We start from the raw sequence: 15,184 nt of genomic DNA on the forward strand, positions 1-15,184 counted from the left end.
GACATTGTAATGAGCTTTAGCCTTCCTGCCCATGAACATGGACTATCTTTCTATCTCCTTAGGTCCCCTTTTAGTTCTTTTAGTAAAGTTATGTAATTTTCTGGGTAAAGGTCTTTTATATCCTTAGTTAATTTTACTCCTAGGTACTTGATTTTTTTAGTTGCTATTGAGAATGGAATATTTTTTCTTGAGTGTCTCTTCAGCTAAGTCATTTCTAGTGTATAGGAATATTACTGACTTATGTGCATTAATAATGTTTCATGCCACTTGGCTAAATTTTTTATTAGCTCAAGTAGCTGTGTCATTGATTCCTCAGGGTTTTCCTAATATAAAATTGTATCATCTGCAAATAATGACAGTTTTACTTCTTTTCCAATTTGGATGGCTTTCATTTCTTTGTCTTGCTGGATTGCTCTGGCAAGAACTTTTAGCACAATGTTGAATAACAGTGGTGACAGTGGGCATCCTTGTCTCATTCCTGATCTTAGAGGGAAGGAGTCAGTCTCTCATCATTGAGTACTATGCTGGTTGTGGGTTTTTCATATATGCCCTTTAACATATTGAGGAAGTTTCCTTCAATTCCTACCTTTTGAAGTGTGTTTATCAAAAAAGGATGCTGAATTTGGTTGAATGTTTTTTCAGCATCTATTGAGATGATCATTTGAATTTTCCCTATTGATTTGTTAATGTGTTGTATTACATTGATTGATTTTCTTATGTTGAACCACCCTTGCATGCCTGGAATGAACCCCACTTGGTCACAGTGTATGATTGTTTCAATGTGTCTTTGGATTTGATTTGCCAATATTTTGTTGAGAATTTTTGCATCTATATTCTTTATGGATATTGGCCTGTCATTTTCCTTTCTTGTAGCATCTTTGCTTGGTTTTGGTGTTAAAGTGATGTTGGCTTCATAAAATGAGTTAGGTAGTGTTCCAATTTCATCAATTTTTTGAAAGAGTTTAGGATTGTTGTCAGTTCTTTTTGGAAAGTTTGGTAGAATTCTCCTCTGAAGCCATCTGGCCCTGGGCTTTTATTTGTAGGAAGCTTTTTGATGACTGGATCTCTTTGCTTGTGATTGGTTTGTTGAGGTCTTCTATTTCTTTTCTGGTCAGTCTAGGTTGTTCATGTGTTTCCAGGAAATTTTCCATTTCCTCTACATTGTGTAGCTTGATGGCATACAGTTGTTCATAGTATCCTCTTATGATTTTTTATTTCTTTGGGATCTATAGTAATTATTCCCTTCTCATTTCTGATTCTGTTTATTTGGGTCTTGTCTCTTTTTGACTTTGTCAGTATAGCTAAGGGTCTGTCAAACTTGTTGATCTTCTCAAAGAACAAATTTTTAGTTTTATTTTTTCTCTCTTTTCTTCTTAGTTCTCCATATATTTTATTACTGTTTTAATCATTGCTAATTCTTTTCTTCTACTTGCTTTAGAATTAGTTTCCTGATCATTTTTCAGTTGTTCCATTAGTTCTTTGATTTTAGCTCATTCATACCTTTTAATGTATACATTTAGAGCTATAAATTACCCCCTCAATACCACCTTCACTGCATCCCAAAGTTCAGATATGTTGTGTTCTCATTTTCATTTATCTGTAGATATTTAGCAATTTCTACTACAATTTCTTCTTTGACCCACTGATGGTTTAGGGGTGTGTTGTTTAATCTCCAGATATTTGTGAATGTTCTTGATTTTGATGGTTATTGACTTCTAGTTGCATTGCTTTGTGGTCAGACAATGTGCTTTGAATAATTTCAATCTTTTTAAATTTGTTGAGCCTTGTTTTATGGCCCAGCATATGATCTATCCTGAAGAAAGTTACATGAAAACTGGAGAAGAATGTATATCCTGGTAATTTAGTATGTAATGCTCTATACATGTCTGTTAAGTCTAATTCATTTATCACATTGTTTAGGGTCTCAATTTCCTTATTGGTCCTCTGTCTGGTTGATCTATTTGTAGGAGAGAGTGATGTATTGAAATTTCCCACACTTATTGTGGAAACATCTATTGCTTCCTTCAGTTTTGGCAATGTTTTTCTCATGTACTTAGGAACACTTTGATTGGGTGCATAAACATTTTTGATTGCTATTTCTTCTTGGTGAATTGTTCCTTTTATTAGTATATAGTGTCCTTCCTTGTCTCTTATGACATCCTTGCATTTAAAGTCTATTTTATCTGATATTAGTATTGCTACCCCTGCTTTCTTTTGGCTGTAGCTTGCATGGAATGTTTTCTCCATCTTTTCACTTTCAATTTCCTTGTGTCTCTAGGTCTAATATGAGTCTCTTGTAAACAACATATTGGTGCTTCATATTTTTTAATCCATTCTGCCAATCTATATCTTTTAATTGGGGAGTTTAATCCATTCACATTCAGAGTTATTACTGTGAAGGCAGTTCGTGAATCAGCCATCTTATCGTTTGGTTTTTATTTGTCAGATATATTTCCTACCTTTCTCTTTTTACTTTAATGTACCCTTACTAAAAATCTTCAGTTCTGTGCCCTTCTCCATACCTCTCTCTCCTTACTTTTTGTCCCAGCTGGTAGAGCTCCCTTTAATATTTCTTGTAGAACAGGTCTCTTGTTAACAAATTCTCTCAGCATTTGTTTGTCTGTGAAAATTTTAAGCTCTCCCTCAATTTTGAAGGAGAGCTTTTCTGGATAAAGAATACTTGGCTGACAATTTTTCTCTTTTAGAATGTTAAATATGTCATACCACTGCCTTCTCACCTCTTTGGTGCCTGCTAAGTAGTCCCTACTTAGTCTTATGCTGTTTCCTTTGTATGTGGTGATTCACTTTTCTTTTGCTGCTTTCAGAACTTTCTCCTTCTCTTCAGCATTTGAAAAACTGATCAGAATATGTCTTGGAGTGAATGTATTTGGATTTATTCTATTTGGGTTCATTGGGCATCTTTGATTTGCATATTTATGTCATTTAACAGGGTTGGGAATTTTCCCCAACAGTTTCTTCAAATAATCTTCCTAGCCCTTTACTATTCTCTTCCCCCTTGGGAACACCAACAATTCTTATATTTGTGTGCTTATGTTGTCCATCATTTCTGTAAGATCCATTTCAAATTTTTTTTTCACCATTCATTCTTTTTTGCTTTCACTTTCTATCACGCTGTCCTCAAGTTTGCCAATTAATTCCTCTACCTCTTCAAATCTGGTGTTATGTGCCTCAACAATCTTTTTAAATTGATCAACAGTATCTTTTATTTCCATAAGATACACTACTTTTTAAATTTACTCTTGCAAATTCTTCTTCATGCTCTTCTAGGGTCTTCTTCATGTCATTTATGTCCTGAGCCATGATATTGATGCTTGTGAGTACTTCTTTGATTAATTGCTCCAAGTTCTATGTCTCCTCTGGTTTTTAAATTTGGGCATTTGTTTATTCATGTCTTCTGGTTTCTTCATATTTTTTATAATTTTCTGTTGTTTTGGGCTTCTTGGCATTTGCTTTTCTTGATAGGGTTCTTTTAGGATATGCAGGCTTATTTGAGCATTTATCTATAATTGACAGAGCTACAGCTTGGTGGCGTGCACTTTCTCTGATGTACCAGCAGATTGTGTTCCTGATCCACCTGTTACTCTCAAACCAGTTCTCCCCAACTTCCTCTATTCACTGAATAGGGGTACAAACCATGTGGAGGTCCTATCAGTGCATCAACTTTCCATGTGCACTGGGGGCCACCAGCCCTGTGGGTGGGGGCATGCCTTGTTCAGTTTGGCAGGGAGTCCACTCCAGGACACACTGGTCCTTGCCATTCCCAGAGCTGCAGTTGAAGTTCTCTGGAGCTGCAGAGCTGCATGTCTCACCTTCCAGCTCAAATGCCCCACAGTCCCTCTCTGTGAGGTACCCATAAGTCACTGGGATTGGGGGGGTTGTGGCACTGCCTCTAGGTTGTGCATACCATGGTCTTCCATGGAGGAAAATTTGATGCCATCACAAGCCTGCTGAATCCTGAATTCTCTCAAAGAAGCTCTCAGACACTGGGCTGTGAAGATGTGTCTTCCAGCCAGCTTGCAAAGGTGGCTGCTCAGGGTGTGGAAAGCTACCCCCTTCTGTGATTGTCTGCCTGCTCCAATGGCCAGTCCCTGGTATGGGGGCTCTTGGTCACCAGTCTGTGAAGGGTTATTACCCATGCCAGGTACTGAGAAGTGTTCCCAGAGCATAAAAGGCTGCTCCCCCCTCACTCCCCAGCCATCAGGTGGCTCCAGCCACCCATTCCCTGGCGGCATTCTGGGCTGAACACTCACCTGTCTCTAAATGCAGCCTCTCAGTTTCTCTAAGTAGCCATTCACTATGAGTGTAGAAGCCCCTGCCCAGCCAGTGGAGCCCTGGAGCTGCTGTTCTGGAGCACTTTCTGTCCTTTATCTAGTGTTTTTCATGGAGAATTTTGCTCTGTCTTTCCTAATCCACCATCTTGGATCCTTCCAAGATTTTTTAAAAGACAAAACAATGTCCCATATTTTCTACAAGTACACATACTGTATATGTATGTACATGTATAGGAAAAGTTCTAGAAAAGAAACCAAAACCCAACTGTCAACAATGGTTATTTCTGAGGAGGAGGGGAGTGGACCTTGATTGTAGATGGGATGCAAAATGGACTTTATTTGTGACTTTTAAAATTTTACAAGGAAAATGAATTCGTGTATTATGTATGTGATTAAAATTTATATTAAAAGACAGATTTTGAGATGTATATATTTGTTTCTTTGTTTTCAAAAAGAATTTCAGGTATGAGTTTAGTATTTGACTTGTGTTTAAAGAGCTAATGGAATACCCATGTTTTATTGGTGGTGGTTGGGGTCTACCAGCCAGCTAGAAATGCAGGTTGGGAGCTCTGAAGAGAGGCTAGAGTTAGACATGTTGATTTGAGTGAACTTTCTTTGAATAGAGGTGAATAATGAAGCCATAAATGTATAATGTACCTTAAGGGCAATGCTACTCAAAGCACTAGGTAACGACAAGATGAGATGCTTGTGGCATTACAGATGAACTAATTTTTGTGCTAAGTGATGTGAATGATTTACATTATGGACAAGCTCCTTATCTCATTGTGGACTGGTTACTAACAGTCTGATGATTGGCACAGGTACATGGACTACCATTTAGTAGCAGTGCTCTATAAAAGAGAGAATCTAGAGAGATAAGATATTTCAGTTGTGAATCTTGGGATGCAACCACATTTGGAGGGGGTGAAAGGAGAAAGAGGAGTTATCAAAAAAGAAAGAAGCAATCAAACCCTACACTAATGTGTGGCGTCTCTGGAACCAAGCAAGAGAAATGTACTAGAATGGAAGGAAACTGTTCAAAATTGTCACATGCCACAAACAAGCAGCGAATGAGAGAGGAAAAGCCATTGGAGTTTACTCTCTCTGTGTGTGTATGAGTGTGTGCTCTGATGTTTGAGAAAAGCCATAATGTTATTGAGCATTTATTTGTGTCAGGAACTGTGCAATTTGCTCTACAAATATGATTTCATTTTGTGGCTTACAGATGAAATTAGAAGACATAAGAGAGTGATGGGGATGGAAGCTAGGGTGCTGGGGGTTAAGGAGAGAGTGGGTGTGTAGATACAGACAGTAATTGCAGAGAATTTGGTAATAAAAGGAATGAAACTAGAATGTTAGATAGAAATGTAGGGAAAAGATATGTGTGGGGAGCTCACTTAGAAGGACTTTTATTTCATTAAAGTGGGAAGCAAGATTGAGTAGCTTGAATGGAGCTTAAATGAGCAGAGGTGGGACAGATGCTGTAGGGAATGTGATGGGGGAGTCATGAGCTAGGCATAAAATAATTTCAGCACCATTTCATGACCTCCCTTATCAAGGCCCAGAAGGGCAGAAGTTAAAATTACAGAAAGCAGGGGTTACTTGTTTAAGGTGGTTGAGAAATTGGTGCTACCAATCCCCTAGTCACTTTTTCTTAATCTTGAATTTACAAATTTCCTTCATGATCCTGTTTCAAACAAACAATTGTGACAGCTAAAATCCCTCTATATTACAATGTCATCTAGGTGTTGGCAGAAAAAGCTCTGGAGGCTTCAACTACCTCCCCTCCAAAATCTAAAAGAAAACTAACTCACATCAGTAGGCCCATGGGAACATTTTCTCTTCTCCTCCATAGGGGCTCTAATACAGAAAAGATGGCCGGGAGTCTGAGTGACCTGCAGAAAGTCAAAAATTGAGTGGGATTCAGTGTGGAGTGACACTGTCACATTGCAAAGCCTGGGGCTAAGGACAATTGAAGAAATTATACTGGGGAATGGGAAATGAAGCCTGGCTGATTAACAGCAGTACAAAGATGACTGACAGTCTCTGATCTCAGGGTTTGTAAAATTCCCAATTGTGTTGCAGTGTGACTCGCAGATCATTTTTGTGCACTCTGTCCAGCTAGTGGGTATTGGACGTATCAGACTGTCATAGGTTCTTATTCCCATCTAAGTCCTTGAATAGTTTGAAATCCACTGTGCTTTTTGTTTTTCCCCCTCTCCATTTCCTTATACCTTCTCTTTGTGTCTATTCTTTTATAGCTTTTGCTGGGTATTTTAACGTTTGTGAGCCACACACAGAAAGAACAGTTCTGGACAAAGTTGTGAATAAGGCAATGAACTGACTATTTCAATATTGGACTGGGGATTCAGAAGACTTGATTTTTGTATAGCCTCGGCTCCACCTTTAATGGTTTTGTAACCTGGACAAGTCCCTTTCCTCTCTGGGTTTTAGGCTCCAGATCATTAAAATGAAGGGATGGGGATAGATCAACTAAGGGTGTGCATCAGAAGCAAAAGGAGTTATGTTTTTTGAAAATTTGGGTACCCAGGACCCTTTTTTGGAGCCTTATTAGATGCAGAGTAGGGTCCAGGCATTTGTGGTTTTATAAAGTGACCCAGCTGATTCTAATGCATACCTACAATTTAGAAAAAAATGGAAACAGATGATTATTAAGGGATCTCCAGTTCTAAAATTACATAATTATAATTCTAATAAGAAGAGGAGTAAGAGAGGGAGGGAGACGGAGAGAGAAGAGCGAGAGTATTTTTCACATTCTAGAAAGTAGACTGTCTATTGTTTACAAAATTGGGGACCTGGAGCAGTAATGTAAAATTTCCACATTGTCTATATACAGATGTGTTTTTAAAGACAGCTAATGCATACAGACACTCAACTGCCTTTCTCCAAAAATAGTAAAATATGAACATAAACAGGGCAGAAAAAAACAGGGCCTTTTGGGGGGGGGGGTGAATACAGAGATTTGCCAGTCATGGGTCTAGCCTTCAAGAAGCTTGAAATTTACCCCCACCTTCTCTTAGCTTGTTGACATTTAAGGAAAACTCTCAAGCACTGACACTTAGGTATTAACTTATTGTGCTTAGAAATGTTATTCTTCCAGGACGATTTTCATTTTGAAGAGCCTATTGCCAAAGAACTACATTTCAAATAAATGCTTATGGAAGAAAGTTGGGGAAAGATTGCCTGCCGGAAGGTCAAAATCTGGTTTTTGGATCCATTATGGTGGTGGTGGTGGGACTAAATAATTGAGTCTTCAGTGGAAGTGGATGCCTGCTATGGTCATTAAGCATAGGGTAGAGGGTCTTAAGAAGCAGTGGGGAGGGGGGCTTTGTATGAACCCTGTGTGGTGCCTCATTAGCTCCCTTGGTAGCTGGACTGGAAATAGGAGTTTAGGAATGTCAATATGGATGTTCCAGGGTGCAGAATTCCTAAGCATGGACTTTGGTTTGTGGGAAAGGCATGTTTGTTCAAGTTCTATCCTCTTTGGTATGGATTGTTGGAGAGGCACTATTTTGTAGTTGTTCCACTGAAAGGAAAACTTCATCCTAGCCAAGGGAACTCAGTTAAATCATAGCTGCAAGTGCCATATCTCCCACTAGCCCCCAATTTCTGAACATGTGCCCTCAGACCTGACCCAGTACCCACAATGTAACTTGGATGTGGCTAAAAAAGCCCGAAGCACTCCCCAAGACTGGCTGCTTGCCAATGCAGGCTCCAGTGTGATGTCAAGCAGCTTCTCTGCTAGGGTCTTTTCATGCTTCACACAGAAACTGTACAGTCTCTGGATGAAGAGCTGGTTTACAGTTTTCTGTGGTTGGAGGGGCACATTCCTTGCACTGAAAAAGCACCCCTACTTTGTGACTCTCTGTAGGAAATGCTGCAGCCTCTCAGCTTCCATAATTCCCTATTTAAAATGCAGTTGTTCTGGGAGCATTCATAAACTTATCATCATCTAAAATCTCCCAAGCTGCTTATAGATTCTCAGGTTTAGTGCAGTGGTCCTCAGCATGATCTGAAGACCAACATCACCAGCATCACCTGAGAACTTGTTAGAAATGTAGATTCACAGGCCCCACTCAGCCTTAAAATGCTAGCCTAGGGCCCAGTAACCTGTGTTTTAACAAGTTCTCTAAGTGATTCAGATGCACACTAAGGTTTGAGAACCTCTGCTACAATGAAAGGAGCTTGGGCTTTGGGGTTAGACAGACTTGAGTTTTCATCTGGTCTCCACAGTAGCTACGTGGCCTTGAATCATGAAAAATTATCCAAGGTCACAAAATTGCTTTGCAGATTATCTGGTAATTAGTATAGTGCTCAATAAATATTAGCTATTGTCATTATTTTGTGTGTGTATGTAATACCTATGGAGTTTAAATAATTTTATCCTCACTTTAGAGATGAGGAACCTGATCCTATGAAAAATTGTGAGTTGTCTGAGATCCCATAGTGGTGGAGCTCAGCTCAAGTAGTCTGACTAAAGAGTCTGAGTTTTTAAACTTTTACTTGAGTCTGTTACCTCATTTGTAAAATAAAGCTAGAATTATCCTACTTTGAAGAGTTCTGAGAAATAGAAATAATGTATTTTGGGTCCAGTACTTAGTAGGTAGTCCAGCTCAGCCCTGCTGAGATGACACTTGTAGAAAGAACAATTTATGCATAATCTACAGCGTAGATGGGGCTTTTCCATAAAGATATCACCAATTGTGTGATTAGGGCAGTAGGATTGAGGTGCAGCCATAGAAAGAGTCCCAGAGGGGACACAGAGCCTATCTACTGCTTAATAAACTGCAGCATTAATCCAGGCTAGGCAATTACCCCTTGCCATTGTTACCTTTCACCCAGGCCTTTCCCAGTAACCCACCCCAAAAACAGTTTGGAGATCCATGCCCTGCTAGTGGAAAGGAGAGGTGATGTGGACCTTGAAAAAAATGCCTATTCTCTCACTTTCCTTATAGCTCCTAATTGGTCTGGGGAACCAGTATAAGGAATCATTCCTATGCTTTCTACTGAAAGGTTGTCTTGGAGACCAGGCCTGGCCTCTGACTCTGTCCTCTTGTCAGTCAATAAATGGCTCCTGGGTTGCTTACCTCATTAGAAGCCCCCTTTTCCAATGGCTATCCCTATCTCAATGCTGCACACAGTAGGTGCACAAGTCATTTAACTAGTTATTTGAGTACCTAGTATGTACCAGGCACTGTTCCTCAGTTCTGTAGAATCAGAGGTGAATAAGACAAATAATTCTTGTTGAAGGAAATTAAATTGAATCAGATTAAATTGGTCAGCTGTGGGCAAGATACTGAACCCAGTACTGAAAAGGATACCAACTGATTTTCACAATAGTTTATCTCATAAATATTTATTGAGCATTTACTCTGTACCAGACACTATTCTACCTTCTGGGGATACAGCAGTGTATAAGGCCTTTGCTTTCATAGAACTTACTGTCTTAAAGAGGAAGATACACAATAAGCAAGTATATAAATATAGCAACATTGTATATCACTATATAAATATAGTGATATTAGATGGTGATAAGTGCTATGAAGGTCATAGTTTATAAAGTGACTAACATTGTTATGGAAAGCTACTTTAAATAATGTGGTCAGGGAAGCTTCTTTTAGGAGATGACACTTGACTTGAGATCAGAAAGATGAGAAGGAACCAGCCAAGTGAATATCTAAGGAAACAGCATTCCAAGCAGGGCAGCAGTATTTGCAAAGTCCTTAAGCTGGAAATAGCTTGGCTTGTTTAAGGAACCATAAAAAAAAGCAGAGCATAATGAACAAGATGGACAATAGTTAAGAGAGTTAGACAGAGCTTGAATTACATAAGGCTTTCTAGGCCAAGGTAGGGAGATTGGATTTTGTTCCCAGTGTGATGTGAAGCCATTGGAGACTTTTAAGCAGTGGAATTATGTGACATGATTTATATTTTCATAAGGACACTCTGGCAGCAGTGTGGAAAGTAGAAAGTGGAAAGACTGTGCAAGGAAAACAGCAGAAGCTGAGAGAACAGTGGGGTAGAGAAGGTAATGCTCCATTAAATTTTTTAAATTTGTGGTCAGACAAGCATGCAATATAAGCAACAAATTACAAAGACTGAACATACATGCCCTGAGTTTAAATTAGTGACTTGCAATAGTGCCAGCCTATATTCATCATGCTGTCTTTCATCCCAGTTAACTGGGATCCTCCCAATTTAGAGCTGAGACCAAAGAGGGCTCTCTAATTTACAACCCTTTTTCCATCTGTGTGTGTGTGTTTGTATGACATCTCAGTGTCTTCTCAGCTAATTCTCTAAAATTCGTCCTGGCCCCAGCTAATTCATAAATATTACAAAGAGCAAAACCAGAAAAAAAATGTAAAATTTAAAAGAATCACAGGTGTATGCTTATGAGTGCAGGAAAAATTAAAACCCAGTTTATGAAATTTTGGATTTATAAATCAGATAAACTAGGAGATAATTGATCACATTACACATTATTTTTTCTTTTTTTATCAAAATATTCACTAATTTTTCCTTTAAACAGCAATTTCCTTAGTTCAGTGAAGTTTCTGTTTACAGATCATGAACCAATCATTACTAATTATTAACTGTGTGACAGTGGGGTAGGAGGGCAGGAAAATTCAATTCAATTCAGCAAACATTTATTGAGGTCTACTTTGTACAAATAAAGAAGAAGGTAGGGCCCATAGAAAATACAAAGATAAATAAGATTAATGCTTTGTCCCCTTAAAGCGCAAAACATTATGAGGGAAAACAGCCAGTGGACTAGTTATAACATGATACAACTTAGAACAGAGTTCTGCAAAAAAGCGCTATGAGGCATAGAAAGAGCAATTTTCTGACTAGGAGACATGGGGAGGGCTCCACAGAAATTATTTCATTTATTCATACAACAGCCTTTATTGAGCACCCAATATGTGCCAAAAATTGATAGCAGTTGTGACTACTGTGATAACAAGACCATAAACAAACAACTACAGTCTAGTGTGATCAAGGCTATGAGACGGAGGTGTACAGGTGCTATGAGACTGCAGAGAAATGGCATCAAGTCTAGCTTCGGGTAGCCTTCTCTAGGCTTCTTAGAGAAGTTGTCATCTAAGCTGAGACAGAAGTAGTGCACAGATTGGCCAGGTAAGAGCAAGCATGGAGGTGGGGACAGTATTCTAGGCAGTGGAAGCATCATGTGATCAGTCTTGGAGGTGTATATTGGGAAAGGAAGAGAGAGACAGAATAAGATGAATGAAAAGAATCATTTACTAATATTTTATTGGATGAAACATAGCTTGAATCTGCAGTGGGAGTTTTTTGTACACCTGCTCCTTGGCATTTAGGTTCTTTTCCACTAGCAACTTTTAATGAATTATCTTTGTCAAGTCAAAGAAATGCTCAAAAGCCAATTGTGCAGAAACTCTCTCACCCTCCTTCCATCCCCAGTTAGCCCTGGCTAGGTTGGCAAGAAGGGTGAGCTCGGCATTCTTGGATGTTTGTTTCTTCTGTGGCAACATTTTTTCTAGTTGGTCATTGGAATTCCAATAAGGCCAACAGGATCATAGGGGGGCAAAAATAGGAAAACATTTTTTTCAGACATTTGACCCCCAAATCTATCCTTGTGGATCTGTTAGAGGTGATTGCCTTCATTTGGTAGGGGCAAGTATGCAGTCCTTTTTATGGGGAACTTTTAGAAGTTAGTGGGAGTCTTATCACTTGCTGATGGATGTTATTCTAGAGATGATAAAGAGAACCAATATTTTGCATATTTCAATTGTATAGTCTTATAATCACTTACTACATTTAAATATTTCAATCTCCATAAATAAATAATTCACTCCATCACTTGCAAACAACAGATTTTTAAAAAACATTTTTCCTTGATGAAATATAATACACAGCCAGAAAAAAAGCAGCAAACATAAATACAGAGCTTAAGAACTCATTTAAAGTAAATAACTGGATAACCCCTATCCAAGTCTAGAAATAGAACATTAGCAGTACATTAGATGTTTTTTTTGTGTCCCTTGCTAATCACTACCTCTCCTTACCCCCTAAATATTAATCATTATCCTGCCTTTTATTGAAATTACTTATTTATATTTCTTTATATAATTTTGTCACCTAAATATGTATTCCTAAACTATAGTTCAGTTTTGCCTGCTTTTGAAGTTATATAAATTTATGTAAATTACTCTTTTGGCTTATTTTGCTCAACACTGTGCTTGTGAAAGCCATCCATGTTCTCACATATATCTATAGAGCATTCATTTTCAGTGCAAGCATATACTTGTCCATTCTACTCTTGCTAGACAGTTGGGTGGCTTTTAGTCCTTGGCCATTATGATTAATAGGTCTCTAAAGATTCTTGTACAGGTCTTTCATGCACATATGAACACACTGTGTTTGAATATATATCTGGAAGTGGAATTGCTGGGATATAGGAAATACATATGTTGAATTTTAGTACATAACAAGAGTTTTCCAAGGTGGGTGAATTAATTTACATTCCTTTTAGTAGTATAAGAGACTTCTTATTGCTTCACACCCTTATGAACATATGGTATTGTCAGTCCCTTTAAGTATAGCTATTCTGGTGGTTCTTTAGTGGTATCTCATTGTGGCTTTAATATATATTTTCCTGATCACTAATGTGGTTGAATATGTTTTTGTGTGTTTAATTGGCCTGTTGGATATCCTATTTTGTGAAGCACCTACCTGCTCAAGTCTCTTGCCAATGTTTATACTGTGATAAAGCGGCAATGCTTTTGAGTGGACTTTGAAAGTTGTGCAGAATTTTGCCAGGTACTGGTAAACAACCTGGTGTGGCTGGAGTACATGGACCATGTGGTTGTATTAGTCAGGGTTCTCTAGGGAAACATAACCAAAAGGAGATATCTGTAAATATGTGATTTTATAAAAGAGTCTCATGCAACTGTGGGGAGGCACAAGTCCAAATTCCATAGGGCAGGATGCACGAGCACAAATTCTGCAGGGGAGGTGTGCCAGTTTGAATGCATTATGTCCCCCAAAACACTATTATCTTTGATGCAATCTTGTATGGGCAGACGTATTAGTGTTGATTAGATTGTAATTCTTTGAGTGTTCCCATGGAGATGCGACCCATCCAACTGTAGGTGATAACTCTGATTAGATCATTTCCATGGAGGTGTGGCCCCACCCATTTAGCATGGGCCTTGATTAGTTTACTGGAGCACTATATAAGCTCAGACACAAGAGCAAGCTTGCTACAGCTAAAAGGGACATTTTGAAGAATGCACAGAAGCTGAGAGAGGAGCTGCAGCTTACAGAGACATTTTGGAGATGGCCTTTGAAAGCAGAATTTTGCTCCCGAGAAGCTAAGAGAGTACAAACACCCCAAGAGCAACTAAGAGTGACATTTTTGAGGAGCTGAAGCCTTGGGAGGAATGTCCTTGGAGAAAGCCATTTTTTTTATTTTGAAATAAATTCAAAGTTATAGGAACAGTTGCAAAAACAATACTAACCCCATACACAGAACTCCAGCATACCCTGACCACCCTCCCCTGATACCCCAATCCACCAACTTTAACATGCTGTCACACCGCTATTTCTTTCCCTCCCTCCCTCCATATCTATCATCCATCATCTATTGCTCTGTCTTCTGAACATATGAGAGCTAGCTGCACACATCCTTGAACATACACTATAATTCACATATACAATTCCCATGAACAAGAACATTCTTTCATGCAATCCCATTAAATGCACTAAGAAGTACAGGAGATTCAGCATTGATACAAAGCTTGCATTCTATATTTCCTTTTTTTCCCCTATGTCTCAACTGTGTCCCTTTGAGTCTCCTGTCTTCCATCCTCAGATCCCATCCAGGGTCATCCTTGGCATCCAATTGTCATCTATTTAGACTGTCTTTTTTTTTTCCTCAATTGTGGAAACATATACACAGCCTAAATCTTCCCATTCCACACCCTCCCTAGCATTCCATTAGTGGGATTAATCACATTTAGGATGTTGTAATGCTATCTCTTTCCCACCATCCATTACTAGAAATTTCCCTTCACCTCAAACAGCAACCCTACTCTCATTTCTTAACTCCCCATTGCCCCTTCCCCCATTTCTCTTAACCCATACTCTACTTTTCATCTCTATGGTTATATTCTCTGATAATTTCTTTGTGTTTACTGTGGGGCTTAAAATTAACCTCTTAAATCCATAACAATCTTGGTTTTCTTTGATACCAACTTAACTTCAATAGGACACATAAACTATGTTCCTATACTCCTCCATTCCCCCACCTTTATATAGTTCTTGTCAAAAATTACATATTTTACATTGAGTTCAAAATCACTGATTTGTCATTAGAGTTTGTGTATTTTATATCATGTAGGAAGTAAATAGTGGCGTTACAATTCAAAAATTATTGACTTCTATTTGTATTCCATTGTGGTTGGAGAATGTGCTTTGAATATATTTAATTTTTTTTTAATTTATTGAGGCTTGTTTTATGTCCCAGCATATGGTCCATTCTGGAGAAAGATCCATGATCACTAGAGAAAGATGAGTGTCCTGGTGATTTGGGATGTAAGGTTCTATATATGTCTGATAAAATTCTCTATATCTCTTTCTCCTTTCTTTGTTTCTCTGTCGGTAGGGCTCTCTTTAGTATCTGAAGTAGGGCAGGTCTTTTATCAGCAAACTATCTCAGCATTTGTTTGTCTGTGAAAAATTTAAGCTCTCCCTCAAATTTGAAGGAGAGTTTTGCTGGATAAAGTATTCTTGGTTGGAAAGTTTTCTCTCTCAGAGTTTTAAATATGTCATGCCACTGCCTTCTTGCCTCCATGGTGGCTGCTGAGTAGTCACAACTTAGTCTTCTTGTT

This window comes from Choloepus didactylus, chromosome X (genome assembly GCF_015220235.1).
Source record: "Choloepus didactylus isolate mChoDid1 chromosome X, mChoDid1.pri, whole genome shotgun sequence".
NCBI lineage: Eukaryota > Metazoa > Chordata > Mammalia > Pilosa > Megalonychidae > Choloepus > Choloepus didactylus.